The 27,385-nt window shown below is 40.1% G+C and overlaps 1 pseudogene; it reads left to right on the forward strand.

Annotated features, from left to right (window-relative positions):
* The first annotated feature begins 1,922 nt into the window (after positions 1-1,922).
* LOC116748615 lies at positions 1,923-27,355 on the forward strand (annotated as a pseudogene).
* Positions 27,356-27,385: the final 30 nt, after the last annotated feature.

Raw genomic sequence — 27,385 nt, forward strand, 5'->3', positions numbered from 1 at the left:
GTGATAGAAAGAACAGTTGTGATTTGAGACACAGGGGTATCAAGCAGCTGTCTTTGAGGGGATATATATTTTCATTTCTCTTTGATATAAATACCTAAGATCTGAATGGCTGGGTTAAACACTATATGCACATTTAACTTGTGGAGAGACCTACAGTTTCTCCAAAGTGATTTGCAATTTTACATTTCCATCACCAGAATATGAGAGAGATACAAACTGACAATTTGTATATCTTATTTTGTGAAGTCAATATTCAAGTAGTTTGTCAAATTTTCTATTGGGTTGCTTATCTTCTTGTAACTGAGTTGTAATTGTTCTTTTTCGGGATACAAGTCTTGTCAAATATACATATTGGAATATTTTCTCCCATTCTATGTCTTGTCTTCTCATTTTCTTAATGGATACCTTTTGAAGAGTAAAAGTTCTGAATTTTTATAAGGTCCAATTTATCCGTTTTTACATTTTTCATGAATATTTTCTAATTTTTAAATAGTTTTACAGCACTAGATTTATATTTAGATTTATTATGCCTTTAAAGTTAATTATTGTGTATGACATGAAGTAATGGGTAATAATGTTCCTATTTAAAAATATATCTTTCTAATTGATTCAGCATCATTTGTTTGAAAAGACTTTTTTCCCCCATTGAATTGTCTTGACATTTTTGTTGAAAATCAATTGACCATGTATTTGTGGACTATTCCTGTGCTTTCTACTGTTTCATTGATCTATGTGCCTATCCTCTTGACAATACTCCAATGTCTTAATTGCTGTAGTTTACAGCATATCTTTAAATCAGAAAATATAAGATCTCCAAATTCGCCCTTAAAAAAATTATTTTGACTATTCTAGGTCATTTAAATTTTCATATAAATTTTAGAATTAGCTTATCAATTTCCAAAAACTCTTGCTATATTTTGTTGGAATTGCATAGAATTTAAAGATCAATGTCCGAAGAATTGATATTTTAACAATATGAAGTTTTCCAGTCCATGAGCACGGTACATTGTTCCATTTAGTTAGAGTATCTATAATTTCTCTAAGCAATATTTTGTGAGTTTTAGTATAAGGTCATAAATGAATGTTATTACATTTCTTTAATACTGAATAATTAATTCAACTTCAATAATCTCATTTTCTAATTGTTTCCAATTGTTTGCTGTCAGTATATAAAAATGCAGTTAACTTTTATCCTACAAACTTGATAACTTCATTTATTACTTTTAATAACTGTTTTATCGATTTCTAAGAATTTTCTACATAAACAGTCATGTTGTCCAAAAAAACCACAACAGTTTTACTTCTTCCATTCCTAAGTTTATGCCTTTTTTGAAATTGCCTTGTATGGGAATAGAATCTAAAAAAGAGTGGACATGTGTATATGTATAACTGACTCACTGCTATGCAACAGAAACTAACACAACATTATCAGCTATACTCCAATTTAAAAAAATATCTTGCCTTATTGTAACGGCTAGAACCTCCAATACAATGTTGAAACAAGTAGTAAGAGTAGACATATTCATATTGTTCCTGATTTTAAGGGAAAAGCATTTAATATTTAATGATTAAATATAATATTAGCCAAAAATTTTCCATAGATGCCTTTTTTTAAGACTGTAGTAATTCCCTACTGTTCCAGTTTTAAAGTTATTTTAAAATCATGAGTAAGGGTTAAATTTTGTATAGTGTTCACTCTTCATTTATTGAAGTATCATACGAATTTCCCCCTTTTTATATTAACATTTATTTTTGAATGTTAAATCAACCTTGCATTCCTTGAATAAACCTCACTTGATCTTGTTGTATTACCCTTTTAATATATAACTGGATTCAATTTTTAGGAATTCATCTGTATATATGTTCATGAGGGCTACCTGTCTAGTTCTTTTTTCTTTAATACTAATGTCTGCTACGTGGACGATGAGTACAGCATGCAATACAGTGCCAGGGGCTCCCAGTCCTACTTCACAGTGGCCCATGCCATCTCTGAAAGGGTGGAGAAACAGTCGGCCCTCCTCTTCAATGGGACCCTGAAGCATTATCAGGGCCTGGAATGGATGGTTTCTCTGTATAATAACAATTTGAACAGAATCTTTGCTGATGAAATGGGGCTGGGAAAGACAATACAGACCATTGCACTCATCACTTATCTGATGGATCACAAAAGACTCAATGGCCCCTATCTCATCATTGTCCCCCTTTCGACTCTAACTGGACGTATGAATTTGACAAATGGGCTCCTTCTGTGGTGAAAATTTCTTACAAGGGCACCCTCGCCACGCGTCGCTCCCTTGTCCCCAGTTACGGAGCGGCAAATTCAATGCCCTCCTGACTACTTATGAGTACATTTTAAAGACAAGCACATTCTTGCAAAGACTCGGTGGAAATACATGATAGTGGACGAAGGCCACCAAATGAAGAATCACCACTGCAAGCTGACTCAGGTCCTGAACACTCACTATGTGGCCCCCAGAAGGATCCTCTTGACTGGGATCCCCCTGCAGAATATGTTCCCGGAACTCTGGGCCCTCCTCAACTTCCTCCTTCCTACAATTTTTAAGAGCTGCAGTGCGTTTGAGCAGTGGTTTAATGCTCCATTTGCCATGACTGGAGAGAGAGTGGACTTAAATGAAGAAGAAACTATATTGATCATCAGGCATCTGCATACGGTGTTGAGACCATTTTTACTGAGGAGACTGAAGAAAGAAGTTGAATCCCAGCTTCCAGAAAAAGTTGAATATGTGATCAAGTGTGACTTGTCAGCTCTGCAGAAGATTCTGTATCGCCATATGCAAGTCAAAGAGATCCTTCTCACAGATGGTTCGGAGAAAGATAAAAGGGGAAAGGAGGTGCTAAGACATTTATGAATGCTATCATGCAGTTGAGAAAAATCTGCAATCATCCATCTATGTTTCAGCACATTGAGGAATCCTTTGCTGAACACCTGGGTTTTTCAAATGGGGTCATCAATGGGTCTGAGCTGCATCAGGCCTCAGGAAAGTGCGACCAACTTGATCGTATCCTACCAACATTGAGAACGACTAATCACCGCGTCCTGCTTTTCTGCCAGATGACGTCTCTCATGACCATCATGGAGGATTACTTTGCTTTTCGGAACTTCCTTTACCTGTGCCTTGATGGCACCACCAATTCTGAAGATCATGCTGCTTTGCTGAAGAAATTCAATGAACCTTTGTCCCAGTATTTCATTTTCTTGCTGTGCACAAGAGCTGGAGGCCTGGGCTTAAATCTCCAGGCAGCTGATACCATGGTCAATTTTGACAGCGACTGGAATCCTCATTAGGACCTGCAAGGACAAGACCGCGTCCACCACATCGGCCAGCAGAACAACGTCCGCATGCTGAGACTCTTCACCGTGAATAGTGTGGAGGAAAAGATCCTCACAGCCACAAAGTACAAGCTTATTCTTTTTGTTGCAGTGGTAAATGGGAGTGTTTCCTTAATTTCGCTTTCAGATTTTTCATCATTAGTGTATTGGAATGCAAAAGACTTCTGTGCATTAATTCTGTATCTTGCTACTTTATCAAATCATTGATTAGCTTTTGTAGTTTCCTGGTAGCATCCTTAGGATTCTCTAGGTATAGTATCATGTCATCTGCAAACAGTGACAGCTTTACTTCTTTTCTGATTTGAATTCCTTTTATTTCTTTTTCTTCTCTGATTCCTGTGGCCAGAATGTCCAAAACTACATTGAATAATAGTGGTGAGTGGGGCAACCTTGTCTTGTTCCTGGTTTTAGAGGAAATGGTTTCAGTTTTTCACCACTGAGAACAATGTTGGCTGTGGGGTTGTCATATATGACCTTTATTATGTGGAGGTAATTTCCCTTTATGTCTACTTTCTGGAGGGTTTTTAATAAATGGGTGTTGAATTTTGCTGAAAGCTTTTTCTGCATCTATTGAGATGATCATATGGTTTTTATCTTTGTTTGTTAATATGGTGTATCACACACTAATTGATTTGCATATTTTGAAGAGTCCTTGCATTCCTGGGATAAACCTCACTTGATCATGGTGTATGATCCTTCTAATGTGCTGTTGGATTTTCTTTGCTAGTACTGTGTTGAGGATTTTTGCATCCATTTCATCAGTGATATTGGTCTTTAGTTTTCTTTTCTTGTGACAGCTTTGTCTGGTTTTGGTATCAGGGTGATGGTAGCCTTGTAGAATGAGTTTTGGCAGTGTTCCTCTCCCTCTGCTATATTTTCGAAGAGTGTGAGAAGGATAGGTGTTAGCTCTTCTCTAAATATTTGATAGACTTTGCCTGTGAAGCCATCAGGTCCTGGGCTTTTGTTTGTTGGAAGATTTTTAATCACAGTCACAATTTCAGTGCTTGTGACTGGTCTGCTTATATTTTCTATTTCTTGCTAGTTCAGTCTCAGAAGGTTGTGCTTTTCTAAGAATGTGTCCATTTCTTCCAGGTTGTCCATTTTATTGGCACAGAGTTGCTTGTAGTAATCTCTCATGATCCTTTGTATTTCTGCAGTGTCAGTTGTTATTTCTCCTTTTTCATTTCTAATTCTGTTGATTTGAGTCTTCTCCCTTTTTTTCTTCATGAGTCTGGCTAATGGTTTATCAGTTTTGTTTATCTTCTCAAAGAATCAGCTTTTAGTTTTATTGATCTTTGCTACTATTTCCTTCATTTCTGTTTCATTTATTTCTGATCTGATCTTTCCGATTTCTTTCCTTCTGCGAACTTGGGAGTTTTTCTTCTTCTTTCTTTAATTGCTTTAGGTGTAAGGTTAGGTTGTTTCTTTGAGATTTTTCTTGTTTCTTGAGGTAGGATTGTACTGCTATAAACTTCCCGCTTAGAACTGCTTTTGCTGCATCCCATAGGTTTTGGGTCATCATGTTTTCACCGTCATGTTTTCTAGGTATTTTCTGATTTCCTGTGTGATCTCTTGGTTATTTACTAGCATATTGTTTAGCCTCCAAGTGTTTGTATTTTTTACAGTTTTTTTCCTGTAATTGATGTCTAGTCTCATAGAGTTGTGGTCGGAAAAGATACTTGATACAATTTCAATTTTCTTAAATTTACCAGCCTTGATTTGTGACCCAAGGTTTGATCTATCCACGAGAATGTTTCATGAGCACTTGAGAAGAAAGTGTATTCTGTTGTTTTTGGATGGAATGTCCTATATATATCAATTAAGTCCATCTTGTTTAATGTGTCATTTAAAGCTTTTGTATCATTATTTATTTTCATTTTGGATGCTCTGTCCATTGGTAAAAGTAGGGTGTTAGAGTCCGCTAGTATGATTGTATTACTGTTGCTTTCCCCTTTTATTGCTGTTATCATTTGACTTATGTATTGAGGTGCTTCTACGTTGGGTTCATAAATATTTACAATTGTTATACCTTTTTGTTGGATTGATCCCTTGATCATTATGTAGTGTCCTTCTTTGCCTCTTGTAATAGTCTTTATTTAAAGTCTATTTTGTCTGATATGAGAATTGCTACTCCAGCTTTCTCTTGATTCCCATTTGCATGGAATATCTTTTTCCATCCCCTCACTTTCAGTCTGTATGTGTCCGTACGTCTGAAGTGGGTCTCCTGTACGCAGCATGTATATGAGTCTTGATTTTTTTGTCCATTCAGCCAGTGTATGTCTTTTGGTTGGAGCATTTAATCCACTTTCATTTAAGGTAATTATCAATATGTTATGTTCCTTTTACTATTTTCTTGTTTTGTTTTTGTTTTTGTAGGTCTTCTCCTTCTCTTGTGTTTCCTGCCTAGAGAGGTCCTTTAGCGTTTGTTGTAGAGCTGGTTTGGTAGTGCTGAATTCTCTTAGCTTTTGCTTATCTGTAATAGTTTTAATTTCTCCATCAAATCTGAATGAGATCCTTGCTGGTAGAGTAATCTTGGTTGTAGGATTTTCCCTTTCATCACTTTAAATATGTCCCGCCACTCCTTCTGGCTTGCAGAGTTTCTGCTGAAAGGTCAGCTGTTATTCTTATGGGGATTCTGTTGTATGTTATTTTTTGCTTTTCCCTTGCTGCATTTAATATTTTTTCTTTGTATTTAATTTTTGATAGCTTGACTAATATGAGTCTTGACGTGTTTCTCCTTGGATTTATCCTTTATGGGACTCTCTGCACATCCTGGACTTGATTCTTTCCTTTCCCATGTTAGGGAAGATTTCAACTATAATCTCTTCAAATATTTTCTCAGACCCTTTCTTTTTCTCTTCTACTGGGACCCCTATAATTCAAATGTTGGTGCATCTAATATTGTCCCAGACGTCTCTGTGACTGTCCTCAATTCTTTTCATTCTTTTATCTTTATTCTCCTCTGTGGTAGTTATTTCCACTATCTTATCTTCCAGGTCACATATCCGTTCTTCTTCAGTTATTCTGCTATTGATTCCTTCTAGAGAATTTTTAATTTCACTTATTGTGCTGTTCATGATTGTTTGTTTGCTCTTTAGTTCTTCTAGGTCCTTTTTATTTCTTGTATTTTCCCCATTCTTTTTCCAAGATTTTGGATCATCTTTACTATCATTGCTCTGAATTCTTTTTTTTTTTTTTTTATAAACATCTTTATTGGGGTATAATTGCTTTACAATGGTGTGTTAGTTTCTGCTTTACAACAAAGTGAATCAGCTATACATATACATATGTTCCCATATGTCTTCCCTCTTGCGTCTCCCTCCCTCCCACTCTCCCCATCCCACCCTTCCAGGCTGTCACAAAGCACCGAGCTAATATCCCTGTGCCTTGCGGCTGCTTCCCCCCAGCTATCTACCTTACTACGTTTGTTAGTGTGTATATGTCCATGACTCTCTCTCGCCCTGTCAAAACTCACCCTTCCCCCTCCCCATATCCTTAAGTCCGTTCTCCAGTAGGTCTGCGTCTTTATTCCTATCTTACCCCTAGGTTCTTCATGACATTTTTTTCCCTTAAATTCCATATATATGTGTTAGCATACGGTATTTGTCTTTGTCTTTCTGACTTACTTCACTCTGTATGACAGATTCTAGGTCTATCCATCTCATTACAAATAGCTCAATTTCATTTCTTTTTAAGGCTGAGTAATATTCCATTGTGTATATGTGCCACATCTTCTTTATCCATTCATCCGATGATGGGCGCTTAGGTTGTTTCCATGTCCTGGCTATTGTAAATAGAGCTGCAATGAACATTTTGGTACATGACTCTCTTTGAATTTTGGTTTTCTCAGGGTATATGCCAAGTAGTGGGATTGCTGGGTCATATGGTAATTCTATTTGTAGTTTTTTAAGGAACCTCCATACTGTTCTCCACAGTGGCTGAACCAATTCACATTCCCACCAGCAGTGCAAGAGTGTCCCCTTTTCTCCACACCCTCTCCAGCATTTATTGTTTCTTGATTTTTTGATGATGGCCATTCTGACTGGTGTGAGATGATATCTCATTGTAGTTTTGATTTGCATTTCTCTAATGATTAATGATGTTGAGCATTCTTTCATGTGTTTGTTGGCATTCTGTATATCTTCTTTGGAGAAATGTCTATTTAGGTCTTCTGCCCATTTTTGGATGGGGTTGTTTGTTTTTTTGTTATTGAGCTGCATGAGCTGCTTGTAAATTTTGGAGATTAATCCTTTGTCAGTTGCTTCATTTGCAAATGTTTTCTCCCATTCTGAGGGTTGTCTTTTGGTCTTGGTTATGGTTTCCTTTGCTGTGCAAAAGCTTTGAAGTTTCATTAGGTCCCATTTGTTTATTTTTGTTTTTATTTCCATTACTCTAGGAGGTGGGTCAGAAAGGATCTTGCTGTGATTTATGTCATAGAGTGTTCTTCCTATGTTTTCTTCTAAGAGTTTGATAGTTTCTGGCCTTACATTTAGGTCTTTAATCCATTTTGAGCTTATTTTTGTGTATGGTGTTAGGGAGTGATCTAATCTCATACTTTTACATGTACCTGTCCAGTTTTCCCAGCACCATTTATTGAAGAGGCTGTCCTTTCTCCACTGTACATTCCTGCCTCCTTTATCAAAGATAAGGTGTCCATATGTGCGTGGGTTTATCTCTGGGCTTTCTATCCTGTTCCACTGATCTGTCTTTCTGTTTTTGTGCCAGTACCATACTGTCTTGATGACTGTTGCTTTGTAATATAGTCTGAAGTCAGGGAGCCTGATTCCTCCAGCTCCTTTTTTCGTTCTCAAGATTGCTTTGGCTATTCGGGGTCTTTTGTGTTTCCATACAAATTGCGAAATTTTTTGTTCTAGTTCTGTGAAAAATGCCAGTGGTAGTTTGATAGGGATTGCATTGAATCTGTAGATTGCTTTGGGTAGTAGAGTCATTTTCACAATGTTGATTCTTCCCATCCAAGAACATGGTATATCTCTCCATCTATTTGTATCATCTTTAATTTCTTTCATCAGTGTCTTATAATTTTCTGCATACAGGTCTTTCGTATCCTTAGGTAGGTTTATTCCTAGATATTTTATTCTTTTTGTTGCAATGGTAAATGGGAGTGTTTTCTTGATTTCACTTTCAGATTTTTCATCATTAGTATATAGGAATGCCAGAGATTTCTGTGCATTAATTTTGTATCCTGCTACTTTACCAAATTCATTGATTAGCTCTAGTAGTTTTCTGGTAGCATCTTTAGGATTCTCTATGTATAGTATCATGTCATCTGCAAACAGTGACAGCTTTACTTCTTCTTTTCCGATTTGGATTCCTTTTATTTCCTTTTCTTCTCTGATTGCTGTGGCTAAAACTTCCAAAACTATGTTGAATAAGAGTGGTGAGAGTGGGCAACCTTGTCTTGTTCCTGATCTTAGTGGAAATGCTTTCAGTTTTTCACCATTGAGGATGATGTTTGCTGTGGGCTTGTCATATATGGCTTTTATTATGTTTAGGAAAGTTCCCTCTATGCCTACTTTCTGGAGGGTTTTTATCATAAATGCGTGTTGAATTTTGTCGAAAGCTTTCTCTGCATCTATTGAGATGATCATATGGTTTTTCTCCTTCAATTTGTTAATATAGTTTATCACATTGATAGATTTGCGTATATTGAAGAATCCTTGCATTCCTGGAATAAACCCCACTTGATCATGGTGTATGATCCTTTTAATGTGCTGTTGGATTCTGTTTGCTAGTATTTTGTTGAGGATTTTTGCATCTATGTTCATCAGTGATATTGGCCTGTAGTTTTCTTTCTTTGTGACATCCTTGTCTGGTTTTGGTATCAAGGTGATGGTGGCTTCGTAGAAGGAATTTGGGAGTGTTCCTCCCTCTGCTATATTTTGGAAGAGTTTGAGAAGGATAGGTGTTAGCTCTTCTCTAAACGTTTGATAGAATTCACCTGTGAAGCCATCTGGTCCTGGGCTTTTGTTTGTTGGAAGGTTTTTAATCACAGTTTCAATTTCAGTGCTTGTGATTGGTCTGTTCATATTTTCTATTTCTTCCTGATTCAGTCTTGGCAGGTTGTGCATTTCTAAGAATTTGTCCATTTCTTCCAGATTGTCCATTTTATTGGCATAGAGTTGCTTGTAGTAATCTCTCATGATTTTTTTTATTTCTGCAGTGTCAGTTGTTACTTCTCCTTTTTCATTTCTAATTCTATTGATTTGAGTCTTCTCCCTTTTTTTCTTGATGAGTCTGGCTAGTGGTTTATCTATTTTGTTTATCTTCTCAAAGAACCAGCTTTTAGTTTTATTGATCTTTGCTATTGTTTCCTTCATTTCTTTTTCATTTATTTCTGATCTGATTTTTATGATTTCTTTCCTTCTGCTAGCTTTGGGGTTTTTTTGTTCTTCTTTCTCTAATTGCTTGAGGTGCAAGGTTAGGTTGTTTATTCGAGATGTTTCCTGCTTCTTAAGGTGGGCTTGTATTGCTATAAACTTCCCCCTTAGAACTGCTTTTGCTGCATCCCATAGGTTTTGGGTCGTTGTGTCTCCATTGTCATTTGTTTCTAGGTATTTTTTTATTTCCTCTTTGATTTCTTCAGTGATCACTTCATTATTAAGTAGTGTATTGTTTAGCCTCCATGTGTTTGTATTTTTTACAGATCTTTTCCTGTAATTGATATCTAGTCTCATGGCGTTGTGGTCGGAAAAGATACTTGATACAATTTCAGTTTTCTTAAATTTACCAAGGCTTGATTTGTGACCCAAGATATGATCTATCCTGGAGAATGTTCCATGAGCACTTGAGAAAAATGTGTATTCTGTTGTTTTTGGATGGAGTGTCCTATAAATATCAATTAAGTCCATCTTGTTTAATGTATCATTTAAAGCTTGTGTTTCCTTATTTATTTTCATTTTGGATGATCTGTCCATGGGTGAAAGTGGGGTGTTAAAGTCCCCTACTATGAATGTGTTACTGTTGATCTCCCCTTTTATGGTTGTTAGTATTTGCCTTATGTATTGAGGTGCTCCTATGTTGGGTGCATAAATATTTACAATTGTTATATCTTCTTCTTGGATCGATCCCTTGATCATTATGTAGTGTCCTTCTTTGTCCCTTTTAATAGTCCTTATTTTAAAGTCTATTTTGTCTGATATGAGAATTGCTACTCCAGCTTTCTTTTGGTTTCCATTTGCATGGAATATCTTTTTCCATCCCCTTACTTTCAGTCTGTATGTGTCTCTAGTTCTGAAGTGGGTCTCTTGTAGACAGCATATATAAGGGTCTTGTTTTTGTATCCATTCAGCCAATCTGTGTCTTTTGGTGGGAGCATTTAGTCCATTTACATTTAAGGTAATTATCGATATGTATGTTCCTATTTCCATTTTATATATTGTTTTGGGTTCGCTACTATAGGTCATTTCCTTCTCTTGTGTTTCGTGTCTAGAGAAGTTCCTTTAGCATTTGTTGTAAAGCTGGTTTGGTGGTGCTGAACTCTCTCAGCTTTTGCTTGTCTGTAAAGGTTTTAATTTCTCCATCAAATGTGAATGAGATCCTTGCTGGGTAGAGTAGTCTTGGTTTCAGGCTATTCTCCTTCATCACTTTCAGTATGTCCTGCCACTCCCTTCTGGCTTGTAGGGTTTCTGCTGAGAGATCAGCTGTTAACCTTATGGGGATTCCCTTGTGTGTTATTTGTTGTTTTTCCCTTGCTGCTTTTAATATGCTTTCTTTGTATTTAATTTTTGACAGTTTGATTAATATGTGTCTTGGCGTGTTTCTCCTTGTATTTATCCTGTATGGGACCCTCTGTGCTTCCTGGACTTGATTAACTATTTCCTTTCCCATATTAGGGAAGTTTTCAACTATGATCTCTTCAAATATTTTCTCAGTCCCTTTCTTTCTTTCTTCTTCTTCTGGAACCCCTATAATTCGAATGTTGGTGCGTTTCATGTTGTCCCAGAGGTCTCTGAGACTGTCCTCAGTTCTTTTCATTCTTTTTTCTTTATTCTGCTCTGCAGTAGTTATTTCCACTACTTTATCTTCCAGGTCACTTATCCGTTCTTCTGCCTCAGTTATTCTGCTATTGATCCTATCTAGAGTGATTTTAATTTCATTTATTGCATTGTTCATCGTTGCTTGTTTCATCTTTAGTTCTTGTAGGTCCTTGTTAACTGTTTCTTGCATTTTGTCCATTCTACTTCCAAGATTTCGGATCATCCTTACTATCATTATTCTGAATTCTTTTTCAGGTAGATTGCCTATTTCCTCTTCATTTGTTAGGTCTGGTGGGTTTTTATCCTGCTCCTTCATCTGCTGTGTGTTTTTCTGTCTTCTCATTTTGCTTATCTTACTGTGTTTGGGGTCTCCTTTTTGCAGGCTGCACTTTCGTAGTTCCCGTTGTTTTTGATGTCTGTCTCCAGTGGCTAAGGTTGTTTCAGTGGGTTGTGTAGGCTTCCTGGTGGAGGGGACTAGTGCCTGTGTTGTGCTGGATGAGGCTGGATCTTGTCTCTCTAGTGGGCAGGTTCACGTCTGGTGGTGTGTTTTGGGGTGTCTGTGGCCTTATTATGATTTTAGGCAGCCTCTCTGCTAAAGGGTGGGGTTGTGTTCCTGTTTTGCTAGTTGTTTGGCATAGGTTGTCCAGCACTGTGGCTTGCTGGTCGTTGAGTGAAGCTGGGTGCTGGTGTTAAGATGGAGGTCTCTGGGATATTTCCACCGTTTAATATTATGTGGAGCTGGGAGGTCTCTTGTTGACCAGTGTCCTGAAGTTGGCTCTCCTACCTCAGAGGCAGAGCCCTGACTCCTGGCTGGAGCACCAAGAGCCTTTCATCCACACAGCTCAGAATAAAAGGGAGAAAAAGTAGGGAGAATTAGTAGAAGTATGAGTAAAGAAAGAAGGAAAGGAGGAAAGGAAGGAAGGAAGAAAGAAGCAAAGAAGGAAAGAAAGGAGGGAGGGAGGGAGGGAGGGAGGAAGGAAGGAAGGAGGGAAAGAAGGAAAAAAGACAGAAAGAAAGATGATACAGTAAAAATAAAATAAAGTATAATATAGTTATTGAATTAAAAAATATTTAGGAAAAAAAAAAAAAAAGGGACGGATAGAACCTTAGGACAAATGTTGGAAGCAAAGCTATACAGAGAAAGTCTTACACAGAAGCATACACATACACCTTCACAAAAAGAGGTAAAGGGGGAAAAATCATAAATCCTGCTCCCTGAGACCACCTCCTCAATTTGGGGTGATTCGTTGTCTAAAGGAGGGAGGGAAGGAAGGAAAGAAAGAAAGAACGAAGGTAAAGTATAATAAAGTTATTACAATTAAACTTAATTATTAAGAAAAAGAATTTTTAAAAAAAAGTCATGGACGGATAGAGCCCTAGGACAAATGGTGGAAGCTAGAGTATACAGACTAGATGTCACACAGGAGCATACACGTACACCTTCACAAAAAGAGGAAAAGGGAAAAAAATCATAGATTTCGCTCCTAAATTCCACCTCTTCAATTTGGGATCATTCCTTGTCTATTCAGGTATTCCACAGATGCAGGGTATATCAAGTTGATTGTGGAGCTTTAATCCGCTGCTTCTGTGGCTGCTGGGAGAGATTTCCCTTTCTCTTCTTTGTTTTCACAGCTCACAGGAGCTCAGCTTTGGATTTGGCCCTGCCTCTGCGTGTAGGTCGCTGGAGGGCGTCTGTTTTTTCGCTCAGACAGGACGGGGTTAAAGGAGCCGCTGATTCGGGGCCTCCGGCTCACTCAGGCCGGGGGTTGGGGGATGGGGGAAGGAGGGGCACTGCGTGCGGGGCCGGCCTGCGGCGGCAGAGGCAGCGTGACGTTGCGGCAGAGGCCGGCGTGACGTTGCACCAGCCTGAGGCCCGCCGTGCGCTGTCCCGGGGAAGTTGTCCCTGGATCCCGGGAACCTGGCAGTGGCGGACTGCACAGGCTCCGCGGAAGAGGGGTGTGGAGAGTGACCTGTGCTCGCACACAGGCCCCTTGGTGGCGGCAGCAGCAGCCTTAGCGTCTCCCGCCCGTCTCTGGGGTCCGCGGTTTTAGCCGCGGCTCGCGCCCGTCTCTGGGGTTTGCGCTTTCAGCCGCGGCTTGCGCCCGTCTCGGGGGCTTGCGCCCTCAGCCGCGGCTCGCGCCCGTCTCTGGGGTTTGTGCTTTCAGCCGCGGCTCGCGCCCGTCTCGGGGGCTCGCGCCCTCAGCCGCGGCTCGCGCCCGTCTCTGGGGTTCGCGCTTTTAGCCGCGGCTCGCGCCCGTCTCTGGAGTTCCTTTAAGCAGCGCTCTTAAACCCCTCTCCTCGCGCACCAGGAGACAAAGAGGGAAGAAAAAGTCTCTTGCCTCTTCGGCCGGTGCAGGCTTTTCCCCGAACTCCCTCCCGGCTAGTCGTGGTGCACTAACCCCTTCAGGCTATGTTCAAGCCGCCAACCCCAGTCCTCTCCCTGAGCTCCGTCCAAAACCAAAACCCTAGCCTCAGCTCGCAGCCCCGCCCGCCCCGGTGGGTGAGCAGCAAGCCTCTCGGGTTGGTGAGTGCTGGTCGGCACCGATCTTCTGTGCAGGAATCTCCCCGCTTTGCCCTCCGCACCCGTCGCTGTGCACTACTCCGCGGTCCCGAAACCCCCCCCTCTGCCTCCCGCAGACTCCGCCCGCGGAGGGGCTTCCTAGTGTGTGGAAACTTTTCCTCCTTCACAGCTCCCTCCCACTGGTGCAGGTGCCGTCCTTATTCTTTTGTCTCTGTTTTTTTCTTTTGCCCTACCCAGTTACGTGGGGAGTTTCTTGCCTTTTGGGAGGTCTGAGGTCTTCTGCCAGCCTTCAGTAGGAGTTCTATAGGAGTTGTTCCACGTGTGGATGTATTTCTGGTGTATCCGTGGGGAGGAAGGCGATCTCCGCGTCTTACTCTTCCGCCATCTTCCTGAATTCTTTTTTAGGTAGACTGCCTATTTCCTCTTCATTTGTTCGGTCTGGTGGGCTTTTACCTTTTTCCTTCATCTGCTGCGTATTTCTCCATCTTCTCATTTTGCTTAACTTACTGTGTTTGGGGTCTCCTTTTCGCAGGCTGCAGGTTCGTAGTTTCCATTGCTTTTGATGTCTGCCCTCAGTGGGTAAAGTTGGTTTAGTGGGTTTTTAGGTTTCTTGGTGGAGGGCACTGGGGCCTGTGTTTTTGTGGATGGAGCTGGATCATGTCTTTCTGTTGTGCAGGATCTCATCCTGTGGTGTGTTTGGGGTGTCTGTGAACTTATTATGATTTTAGGCAGCCTCTCTGCTAATGGGTGGTGTTGTGTTCCTGTCTTGCTAGTTGTTTGGCATGGGGCGTCCAGCACTGGAGCTTGCTGGCTTTGGGTGGAGCTGGGTCTTAGCATTGAGACAGAGATATCTAGGGGAAGTCTCGCCAATTGATACTACATGGGGCTGAGAGGTCTCTGGTGGTCCAATATCCTGAACTCGGCTCTCCCACCTCAGAGGCTCATGCCTGACACAAGGCTGGAGCAGCAAGACCCTGTCAGCCGCATGGCTCAGAAGAAAAGGGAGAAAAAGAGAAAGAAAATAATAATAACAATAAAATAAAATAATTAAAATAAAAAAGTGATAATAAAAAAGGGAGAGATCAACCAAACCAATAAACAAACCACCAGTGATAACAAGCACTAAAAACTATACTAAGATAAATATAAAAATCAGAAACCAGTCAGTCGCAGACCAGTCAGTCCCAAGTCTACAGTTGCTCCCAAAGTCCACCTCCTCAATTTTGGGTTGACTTGTTGTTTAATCAGGTATTTCACAGATGCATGGTACCTCAAGTTGACTGTTGGGATTCAGTCCACTGCTCCTGAGGCTGCACGGGGAAAATTCCCTTTCTCTTCTTTGTTCATACAGCTCTTGGGGTTCAGCTTTGCCTTTGGCACCACCTCTGCATGTAGGTTGCCCTCAGGCATCTGTTCCTGCTCAGACAGGATGAGGTTAAAGCAGCGGCTGTTTAGGGGGCTCTGGCTCACTCATGCCGGGGGGAGGGAGGGGGTATGCTAGTTATAATTGGAATGCGGGGCAAGCCTGCAACAGCAGTGACCAACATGACTTTGCAACAGCCTGAGGCATGCCGTGTGTTCTCCCAGGGAAGTTGTCCCTGGATCACAGGACCCTGGCAGTGGCGGGCTGCACAGGCTTGCAGCGGGGTGGGGGCCACATGTGGATAGTGACCTCTGCTTGCACACAGGATTCTTGGTGGCTGCAGCAGCGGTGGTAGGGTTTCATGCCTGTCTCTGGTGTCCAAGCTGATAGCTGCAGCTCATGCCCATCTCTGGAGTTCGTTTAGGTGGTGCTCTGCCTTCTGTGGGCAGTCAGGGAAGGAATTCCCTCTCCTCACGCACCCCAAAACAATGGTCTCTTGCCTGTTAGGCAGGTCCAGACTTTTTCCCAGACTCCCTCCCAGCTAGCTGTGGTGAACTCGCCTCCTTCAGGCTGTGTTCACGCAGCCAACCCCAGTCCTCTCCCTCGGTTCTGACCTCTGAAGGCTGAGCCTCAGCTCCCAGCCCCCACCCACCCTGGTGGGTGAGCAGACAAGCCTCTCAGGCTGGTGGATGCTGGTCGGCACCGATACTCTGTGTGGGAATCTCTCCACTTTGCCCTCTGCACCCCTGTTGCTGCGCTCTCCTCCATGTCTCTGAAGCTTCCCCCACCCCCCAACCCCCATCTCTGCCAGTGAAGGGGCTTCCTAGTGTGTGGAAACTTTTCCTCCTTCACAGCTCCCTCCCAGAGGTGCAGGTCCCATCCCTATTCTTTTGTCTCTGTTTTTTCTTTTTTCTTTTGCCCTACCCAGGTACGTGGGGATTTTCTTGCCTTTTGGGAAGTCTGAGTTCTTCTGCCAGTGTGCAGTAGGTGTTCTGTAGGATTTGTTCCACGTGTAGATGTATTTTTGATGTATTTTTGGTGAGGAAGTTGAACTCCACGTCTTACTCCTCCACCATCTTGAAGGTCCCCTCATATTGTGATTTATATTCTTTCTCTTTTTGTCTTGGTAATTCCTATTAGGTATATTTCAATTTCTTTTTTTATTATTATTATCATTAGACTTTATTTTTCAGAGCAGTATTAGGTTTTTTTTTTAGAGCAGTTTTAGGTTTAGAGAAAGCTGAGTGGAAAGTACAGAGTTTCTATAAACCCCCCACCTCCAGTTTTCCCTATTATTAACATCTTGCATTGATGTAGCATTTTTGTTGCAATTGATGAGCTAATATAGAGACATCTGTATTAACTTAAGTCCATAGCTTACATTATGGTTCATTCTTTGTGTTTTATAGTCTATGGGTTTTGATAAATGTATAGTGACATGTATCTACCATTACTGTATCATACAGAATAGTTTTAATATCCTAAAATTCTCCTGTGCTCTACCTATTCATCCCTCCCTCTCTCATTCTAAACTGTTTGCAACCACTGATCTTTTTTACTGTCTCTATAGTTTTTGCCTTTTCCAGAACATCATACAGTATGTAACCTTTTCAGACTGGCTTCTTTTACTTAGCAATATGCATTAAAGTTTCTTCCATGTGTTTCATGGCTTAATAGCTCACTTTTTATTGCTTACTAATATTCCATTTGATTGATGTACCAGTTTACCTATTCACCTATTGAAGGACATCTTGGTTGCTTCCAAGTTTTGATAATTATGAGTAAAGTTGCTATAAACATCCAGGTTTTTGTGTGAAAGTAAGTTTTCAACTCATTTGGGTAAATGCTAAGGAGCACAACTGCTGGATCATCTTATGAGTATGTTTAGTATTACAAGAATCTACCAAACTGTCTTCCAAAGTGGCTGTACCATTTGCATTCCCACCAGAAACGAATAACATATGATGCTGAGCATCTCTTCATATGCATATTTGTCAAATGTATATCTTCTTTTGTAAGATGTCTGCTCAGATCTTTTGCCCATTTTAAAGTGGGTTGTTTGTGTTGAGTTTTAAGAGCTCTTTGGGTATTCTGGATACCAGTCCTTTATCAGATATATGTTTTGCAAAGATGCAAAGATTTTCTTCCAGTCTCTGGTTTGTCTTTTCATTCTCTTAACAGTGTCTTTGCAGACAAAACATTTTCCTATTTTAATGATGTCCAGCTTATCAACTCTTTCTTTCAGGGATCATGCTTTTGCTATTATCAGATAGGTCACTGCCAGACCTAAGGACACCTAGAGTTTCTCCTATGTTATCTTCTAGGAGTTTTATAATCTTGCATTTTGCATTTAAGTCTACTATCCATTTTGAGTTAATTCCTGTGGAAAAGGTAAGTTCTGTATCTAGATTCATTTTTTTGCATGTGTACGTCCAGTTGTTCTAGCACCATTTGTTGAGACGACTACCCTTTCTCCATTGAACTGTCTTTGCCTCTTTGTCAGAGATCAGTTGATTCTATATGTCAGGGTCTATTTCTGTGTTTTCTGTTCTGTTCCATTGATATACTTGTCTATTCTTTCACCAGTACCACCCTATATTGATTACTGTAGCTTTATAGTATGTCGTGAAGACAGGCATGGTCAGTTCTCTGACTTTGCTCTTCCCCTTCAATATGTGCTGGGTATTCTGGTTCTTTTGCCTTTCCATATAAACTTTAGTATCAGATTGTTGATATCCACAAAATGACTTGCTGGGATTTTGATTGGGATTAGAGTCCTATAGATATCAAATATTCAAGATAACTGATAGAAGAAAGAGAACTGTCAACCTGAAATTCTATATCCAAAAGAATTATCAAGTGAAAATGAAGATGAAATAACCTTTTAGGTGAATGAAAAACAGCAATTCATTGCCACCAGAACTACACTAAAGAAAATGCTAATGGAAATTCATCAAGCTGAAGGGAAATGATACCAAAAGGAAGACTGAATCTTTAGGAATGAATAAAGAACACTGTAAATTATAAATACTTGGGTAAATATAATAGAGTATTTTTATAGCTTATTTAAAATATATAGGACTATTTAAAACAAAGTTATAATACTGTCCTGTGGGGTTTATAGCATATATAGATAATATATATAACAATATCATTCATTTACTGAACTTCAGTTGCAACAGGAAAAAAAAATAACTAAACTTGGTTCTTTAGATGAACAGTATAAAATCTTCAAAGTTTCTCTAAATGATGCTAACTCATGAATTTTCACCAACTTCAGAAAAAAATTTTGTTAAAACAATTTCTACACTGACCATTAACCCAAATTGCAAATTTTACATAACCATGGGAGTTTTAAGATTCTCTAGTGTTTAGATGATAATTTTAAGGCCCAGCTAGTGTAGGCAGCGGATCCCAGTTCACAGCTGAAACTAGGATCTAGGTTCCCAGACTCCTCATCAAGTACTCTGTATCCCTTTGGTTTCTTTCATCCTTATTTGCCTTCATGTCATGGTCCATGTTATTTTTGATTCTCTCTTTTAAAGTTTTTTTTGAAACCTGCTTTCTTAGAGTTTTCCATACACAGGAACTGTTTCTTCTACTCCTCACATAACCCTTCCAATGCCTACACCTAAGAGGGTTCTACAAACAGTGGCCTCAAAAATTCTTGTTGAGTAAATGAACCCTTGTAAGTGAATATAAGCCATGTGAAAGTTCAAAGGGACTTCAAGGAAGTGTACGAAACAGGAAGCGGCACTTGCACTGCTTAAAAAATAAACAGAAAAAGCGAACTCTGAAGTGACCCAGACACTGTCCCTTCCCAAGCCATCCCTGACCAGATTTGCTGAAACATAGGCAGCCTTTCATCCTTCCTGGAGTCAGCATGTGTTCCAGTTGAGCTTATTGTTTTCCTTTCAGCTTCCCTATAACTCGGCCTCTGTTTACGTTTAATAAACTAAACGTGTTTCTCTAGGCTGAGATTTAAACCAGAATTTGATCCCTAGCGTTTTGCACAAGAAACGATGCAAATGGTGATACAGCTGCTTGTGCCAGCTTCAAGTAACAGCAGCATAATTCTCAACAAATCATCATTTAAGCAGAAAATGAAATTGTTTTATTTTTAGATGATCACTTAGACTTTGATTCTTTTTAACATCATAATAAGCCTCTATATTGTGGAAGACATGAGTCCTCCAGATAAATTTCCCTCTCTCAAAGGTTTATTGATTGAGAGTAGAGAACCCAAAACACAGAACAAAAAGCTTGGCCAATTTGCAATCCATCCAAGTAGCAATCACATGGAATTGTATGATTTGTAGAGTACCTAGAAACTTTTTAGTACACTGTAGCTATAAAAATTAAATAATGATTTATGTTAAAGAAAGTAACAAGTTGAAAAGTTTACTAGTAATTCAAAGGTGCTGTTTGTGCCATAAATTACTTAGTTCCCTAGTATTCTTAATTTAAGGTAGTAATTATATAGTACTGGTAGAATTCTCAAGCTAAATAAAGATTCATAACATCTCTCTACCTATCCCTTCCTTTTCATTTCCTCTGTGTGCATCTTTTTCCAATCTTCTCCCTTTTGTTCATGGTTGGTTGTAGTAGCTACCTCGCTTGTTTCCTAAAGTCCCTCTGCCCACTTTAACCTGTGCTGCCAATTATTTTTCCAAACACATTTTTTTCACCAGTTACTTCCTTGCTTAAATTATCTTAATAACTCTGGTTATCTACTTTATATATCCCAAATTCCTTAGCTTCACATTCCAAGTCCCATGACCTAACACCCAACTCCCCTATTTAGCAACTGCAGCCCCCCGCCCCCAACGCCTGTTCCTTCCATCTCAGCTGGACACATTTATTCTCTCATGTATTCCTCCTCTTCTCTCTGATCCCAACTCACCCCCATGGGAAGCAGACACCTTGTGCCCTCTTGTCAACCCATCCAAACACTACAGCCCACAGCATATCCCATACTCAGTATCACTTGATAATAGATTCGTAACTCTTGCTGAGTTTTCCTTTTCAGTGTTTAATTTATATTTGGTGACCTCAAAAGAAAGTTATTCTCTTAATCATATCCTCAATCTTCCCTAAAGATGATTGAGGATCAAGGGCCACACACTCCACCCTTTCTTTTTCCTGCCCATCCACAGAGTTATGAACTAAAGAGGCCCAGGTCTGGCTCCAAGCAAGGCCTAATCATTTCTCTGAGCTGTAGTTTCCTCATGTATGAAATGGAGACAGCACCCACCTCAAAGGATTATTGTAAGTATCAAATAAGAAATCTATAAAAGGTATTTAAAGCATCTGCTGCAGCATAAGCACTTAGTAATAGCTATTATTATTTTTCATATTTAAATTATCACCACTCCTTCTTGTTTTTGTTTTTTATTCTATGCGACTTTTAAAGGCCTGGAGACAGTTTCCAAGAAGACGTGAGGGTGGCTGAGGCATGTGTAGCTGTGGACAAATGGGCCTAACTCACCTTCTTTTGCTCTCCACATTTCTCTGTCAATTTCTTTGAACCCTAAGAAGTGAGGTCATTTACACCATGACAGTAAAAGGATATGACACTCAGAGTTGGACTTTTATTGGAACTAGAAAAATCAGGCCCTTATCCTGCTTTAATCTGGGTCTATAGAACCAACTAAGTACTGTCAAAAAGGTCACTGGATGGGATACTTGCAATAATTAGATCCTAGGAGTTCATGCGTGGTGAGTACTGTTAGGACCTTGTTAACAAAGATATTAGCTTGCTGACGGCCACCAGCAGATAAGGTCAAAAGAACTGAGACTAGGCTGTGTAGCACTGAGGATGCAGCATTGCTACCTGCTTGGAAAGATCAGAGTCACCTTCTATTCCATACACTCTACTAAAAGCCGAACCACTACTATAGGAAATCAACTGCTAAGTCACTTCTATTTTGCCAAAATTTGTCAGTTTTAGACTGAGCTAACTTCAGGGAAAATAGTTCTTTCACAGAGACTCTCTAGGGACATTTTTTTCCTTTTACTTTGCTGGTGGTCTGGACCTGTTGCTTGAGGTAAAGAAACATGATTCTATAAAAGTCAATGCCTCCCTTTCTTCCTCCACTCCGTTTTCCTGCCTTATCAACATATGACTATCAACAGCTCATGGGTATTCTGTGCACAATTCGAAACTGTTTACCAAGAGCAACTTTCCAACCAACTGTTTGAATGTGGGTAGGACACTCTGTACTCTGAAAACTTTCAAAGGTTCTTCAGGGCCTAGAGAAAGGCCAAACTCCATTGGCTTGTATTCAGAACACTCCAAAATTTTATTCCAGCCTATTTCTCGAGTCTAATCTCCCAGAACCTCCTATAGCATACCTCATGTTTCAGCCTAATTAATTCATTCATCCAAGACATAGTTATTGAACACGTACTTTGAGCCAGACCCTGTACTAGGTACTGAGGATGCATTGATGACACAGTTTCTGAGCCAGTGGAAATTAGAATCTAGCAAGAGACAGATATTAAGAAAATTAATTACTCAAAAATTTAAATACAATTGTGGTAAGCACAACACAAATATATTGTACAAGTGTGCAATGACAGTGTATAACAACAGGAGTGCTTTACCAAGCCACTGGACGTTAAACTTTGTGAAAATCATGTATAATCTGGACTGTAAGATTCAATAGTTGTTAGTCAGGTGAAATTAGAATGGACAAAAGGAATGTTCCAAGCTGAGGGATGGGTGTGGTTGAGCAGAGTATCAGCAGTTAAGTCTGAAGAATAAGTCAATCATGAAGGACTTGTGAAACAATTTAAATATTTGACCATTTTTCTTTCACATCATGAGATTTCCTGCTTTGGGTTTTTGTGCCCTGCGTTCCCTCCTCCCCATGTATCTAAATATGATTGATCCTAAAAAGCCAACTTCACGTGCTGTGCCCTCCATCTAGGGATCCCTGTTCATTGAAACTGGGCACACCAAGGTAGAAAGGGGCTCCTGTGGTCCTCAGTCCTCAGTGGCTTCTGTTTAAATGCCTTGACTACATCGTTCCTACACAGCTCAACTTCTGTGCCTCAGAAATCTAGAAATTCATAGAAACCCAGCCTCCCTATGCACACAATGCAGGAGTTTTCTATAATGTTGATCAGATAAATATCCTTAGGGTGCTTCCACCAAACAGTTTGGGAGTCCCCTTTTCTCTGAACCCTCTTTACCCCCCAGATTTTTTATTAGTGTCAGCTAAATTGCTTCCCTCTGTTTTCACGATCCTCAAATGTCCTTGGCATGATCTCAGTAAATCCAGGCTTTGAGAAAGCAAAGCTGGGAAGACACAATGTTTTACAATCACCTTTTGCTTTTGGCCCCCTAATTTAGGCACTGGAAGGTCTGAGGAATAAGTAAAAGGAAAACATAAATATCCTGCTGTATTTTCACTTATCAATTAGATGGGAACCCTATCTATGATGTGAGTAGGATTTTCACAGCAGTAGTTCCAACACACAGAAAAATGCTGATATCTTCCCCAGGTTTTCCAGGGGACCAGTTGATGAGTCCGTGAAATGGACAATTTTCTTGCCCCTCCTTGGGTATCTCTTGCTTTCCCAACACTGACCACAGAATATCCTCCAGTCCGGATAAGGCTTAATGGTCTTACTTTACCATGGGATTAGACAAAAGCAACACTATGAAGATTCAGTTCTGGCAAATCATGAGGGCTGCCCTTCTACCCAGACTCCAGCCACATCTTTAACTTTTTCTGTGGTATCACTTGGAAGGATGCCCATATTATCATTCAAACTCACTTTGGACAGTGAAAGGGCTATATATAATTATGCTGGGCAACAGGCATAAACAGACTGTTCTAAGTAAACTACGACTTAGGTCATCATATCAGTCATTCCCCAGGCTCTAGGCCCCAGATTCCAGGCACCTACATTACAGGACAGAGCAGGAGGGTATCTGCTATGTAAGCACTCAGGCCTTCCCCTACCCAGGGATCCATGGGCAGCCTGATAAGTGTTCCATCCTCTTTCTTCCCCTCTCTTCTCTTCTAGTTTGTGATGTTTGATTACAGTCATGGTCCTTCTCTGGTCTCTCAAACCCAAAACATGCCTTAACTCCCATGTTACTAGCAATAGATTCTCAGAAGGCTATCTTAGAAACATTCACCCTTCAAGACTAAGTAGCCATCTTCTAAGTTGCTTTTTGAAGTATTATCTCCAATTTTAAGACCCATACTCTCAGTCTTAAGGCACCATATTAGTAGCTGATATAAAGGTAAATAACTTTGATGATATTCCCTGCTCCTTTCTCCTGGCCATCTGGCTCTCTGAAGACTATGACTAGGATTCTGACCTGATATCCCAAAAATACACTATAAAGTGGCTGTTAAAACATTTAATATTTCAGTAAGTTTTTTCTTTGGGCGGTGGGGTACATGGGCCTCTCACTGTTGTGGCCTCTCCCATTGCAGAGCACAGGCTCCAGACGCCCGGCCCAGCGGCCATGGCTCACGGGCCCAGCCGCTCCACAGCATGTGGGATCTTCCCGGACCGGGGCACGAACCCGTGTCCCCTGCATCGGCAGGCAGACTCTCAACCACTGCACCACCAGGGAAGTCCCACATGGTAACATTTTAATAAATAATCTGTCACAGCTATAAATAATCAATTCTTCCTTTTCATAACCATAGCACACTGTACCTTATTACTTTTGGCTTTCTGCGTATGAATATGTTTGTATATATATACATGTGTGTCTTTATTTGTCAGTTAATAAGATTTGTAAAGGAAGTAATACAACTTATTCTTCTTTCTTTAATGCCTCATAATAAGCAGCACGAAGTAGGCTCTGAATAACCATTTGAAAAATGAATGAATGAATGTTTATAAAGCAATGATAATGCTATTTCAAATTTTAAATGGAAATTATGATTTCCAAAAGTAAGATTAAAAATGCTGATACAGGGCTTCCCTGGCAGTGCAGTGGTTGAGAATCCGCCTGCCGATGCAGGGGACATGGGTTTGTGCCCCGGTCCGGGAAGATCCCACATGCTGTGGAGCGGCTGGGCCCGTGAGCCATGGCCGCTGAGCCTGCGCGTCCGGAGCCTGTGCTCCACAACGGGAAAGGCCACAACAGTGAGAGGCCCGCGTACAGAAAAAAAAAAAAAAAAAAAAATGCTGATACAAGCAATTTATTTTATTCCCGAAGTCATTCAACTTCTATCAAACATCATTCTAACTATACATGCTCGAAAGGCTAGATGTGGTTTAAAGTATTAGATTTCTGACTAAACTAAGGAACAGGCCAGGAATCATCATTATTTAGTATTAGTAACTCACTCCTTGGGAAGATATTCTTGTCTCAAGACTACTAAAGAAATGAATTGACATTCTTATCTCCCAAACCTAAGTATCTTGAATTGTTGTCAGCTCAGTATGAACTGACATACTCAGTATGAACCGTCAGCTAAGTCTGAACACTCAAGGTCTAGGTCTACAGACCTAGACAAAGGTTATACTACAAGTTTGTTCCCAAGGACAAACATTGGGTTTTAGCCACCAAAAGATAATTAGATGATAGCAATATGTGGGTATATTATAGATGCATTGCACAAATCTTCACAGTTGCAAATTGCACTGCTTATGGCTTTTCTTAATAATTTTTATATGCTCAATCCACCCTACTGAGGCTAGCAAATACCTTGCTTTAGAGAACTGAAATTAGTTCACATTCAAATCAAGTGATGAGTAACATAACGAAATACTTCACAGAAACATAAAATTCCTTAAGGCTTTAGAGCTCAAATTTTCTTCCTTATTTTATGCTCTTAAAACATTAATTATTACAGGGCACTCATATAGAAACACACAGGGGAACAAGACCAACTGTGTTTGCCTTAGAAATACATTTGCTTCTATTAAAGGACCATGTTCATTTTCTATTTAAACCCAATTTATCTTGTCACATTGTTAGATTAAGGCATTTCCTAAATATTTTAGTGTCAAATAAAACCATCACCCTCATTAGCTTGAGGAAATTGGAAAGATCAAATTGATGAGAGGTGTCAAGAGTTCTAAGTTTTTAATTTTGATTGTGGCAAATAGCCCAGCCCCATGCTATTCATTAATAGCATAAGCTAACCTGGAATGTACCTGTCCATACACACACACACACACACACACACACACACACACACACACGGTGTGTGTGTGTGTGTGTGTGTGTGTGTGTGAGAGAGAGAGAGAGAGAGAGAGAAAGAGAGAGAGAGAGAGAGGGAGAGATTGTGGTGTTGTTTTGGATTTTCCCTCAGGCACTCTAGTATTCAAGCCTTTTGAATTCTTCTCAGCATTTTTTGCTTGAGAAGAAATCATTTTGGGAAAGCATTAAAAACATAGCAAATGTCACTGTAACATAAACAACATTCTTAATCCTATAGCAATGTCCTTTGGCCCTAGACACCTGCTCTCCAATAAATAAACCGAGATTACATTCTCCTTTGAACCCACTAAAATCCGATTTTATATCATTGATTTGGTCAAGGACTAAACATGCAAATCCTGGAGGTATTCACCTTCCCACCCCAATACCAATACCAATAACAACAACAAAAAAAAATTCCCTTGACTCAAGCAGGACCTATTAATAGACAGTAATAGTGATTATTGCTGACCACAAAATATCACTCTTAATAACATTCCAGGAACCAAAATATGTTACTGGGGCTCTGGAAGAAGCTAAATTCTAATGAGTAATTCATGCAAGGAGATAAGATTGAATAACGACAAAAAGGGATTTCTAAAGAAAATACATGGGCCTTATATTTTATAGAAAGACCAGGACAAAAGCATAAGGACCTCAGTATCAGTGCTTTATTTTACTACTACAAAGATGATTTTTTTTTTTTTTTTTTGCAGGGCCTCTCACTGCTGTGGCCTCTCCCATTGTGGAGCACAGGTTCCAGACACGCAGGCTCAGCGGCCATGGCTCACGGGCCCAGCCGCTCCGTGGCATGTGGGATCTTCCCAGACCGGGGCACGAACCCGTGTCCCCTGCAGGCAGGGACTCTCAACCACTGCACCACCAGGGAAGCCCCAAAGATGATATTTTGAGGACAGAGTTAACCTTTAGCTGCACATTCTCCAGCTCTGATTTCACCCTGTAATGTCAAAGAATGTTCTCAAAGAAGAAAGCCAAAGGAATAAAAATTCTTGTTAAGTGTTCAACAATTTTCACTGACACTAGCTCCTTCATTTGCATAAATTGTTAGGTAGCCAAAACAATCAATCAACAAATATTTATTATGCATCTGCTTTATTCAGGGTCCTGTGCTAGCTACAGAGGGTACAAAGATGTATAAAGCACAATCTCACCCTCTAAGAGCTTATACTCTAACTCCAGAATTGCAAATTTATGGCACATGTGCCATTATTCCCTCCTCATAGATTTTGACTGACACAAAGTTCAACTCTTTGTTAAAGAGGCATCAACCATATATTATTCTGCCTTACTCCAACTTGGTGCATGAAGAATTGAATAGCTCTGCACCAAAGGTTTAACCCCTTTGTAGCTCCATGCATGTGCAGCCTATGAACACCTTAAGATGGAATGGAGAGTTGGTTCATCATATGTGCCAACTATAGTAGGTGGGTATCAGAAGCCTATGAAGCGGACTTCCCTGGTGGTGTGGTGGTTAAGACTCGGGGCTCCCAATGCAGGGGGCCCGGGCCTTGTCAGGGAACTAGATCCCACATGCATGCCGCAACTAAGAGTTCACATGTCACAACTAAGGAGCCCGCCTGCTGCAACTAAGAGGTTACACCTTACCCTGTGGATCAGGATGGCTACCTGATGTAAGGGTGTAAAAAAGACCCCCTTGCCTTTGGGAAGGACAACTTCTGCAGCAACATTCACACTCCAGAGCTCCCCGTGGGAAGAGGCCAAGGCTAGATTTCTCTTGCAACATATGTTTGCTTGACTTCTGCTCTATTATGCTTCCTTCATTCCCTTACAGGTTTTTCTAGAGAATACTCCCTCTATAAATAACTTCCACAAAAATCTCAAGCTTCTAGAAACCTTACCAAAGACCATTGGTACCAGGAGTAGATCTACCGGGGATGAAGAATATAAAGTTGGTTGAGGGAGAATTTTTTTTTTACTAGTGCAACTC

Source organism: Phocoena sinus, chromosome 2 (assembly GCF_008692025.1).
Source record: "Phocoena sinus isolate mPhoSin1 chromosome 2, mPhoSin1.pri, whole genome shotgun sequence".
Taxonomy (NCBI): Eukaryota; Metazoa; Chordata; class Mammalia; order Artiodactyla; family Phocoenidae; genus Phocoena; species Phocoena sinus.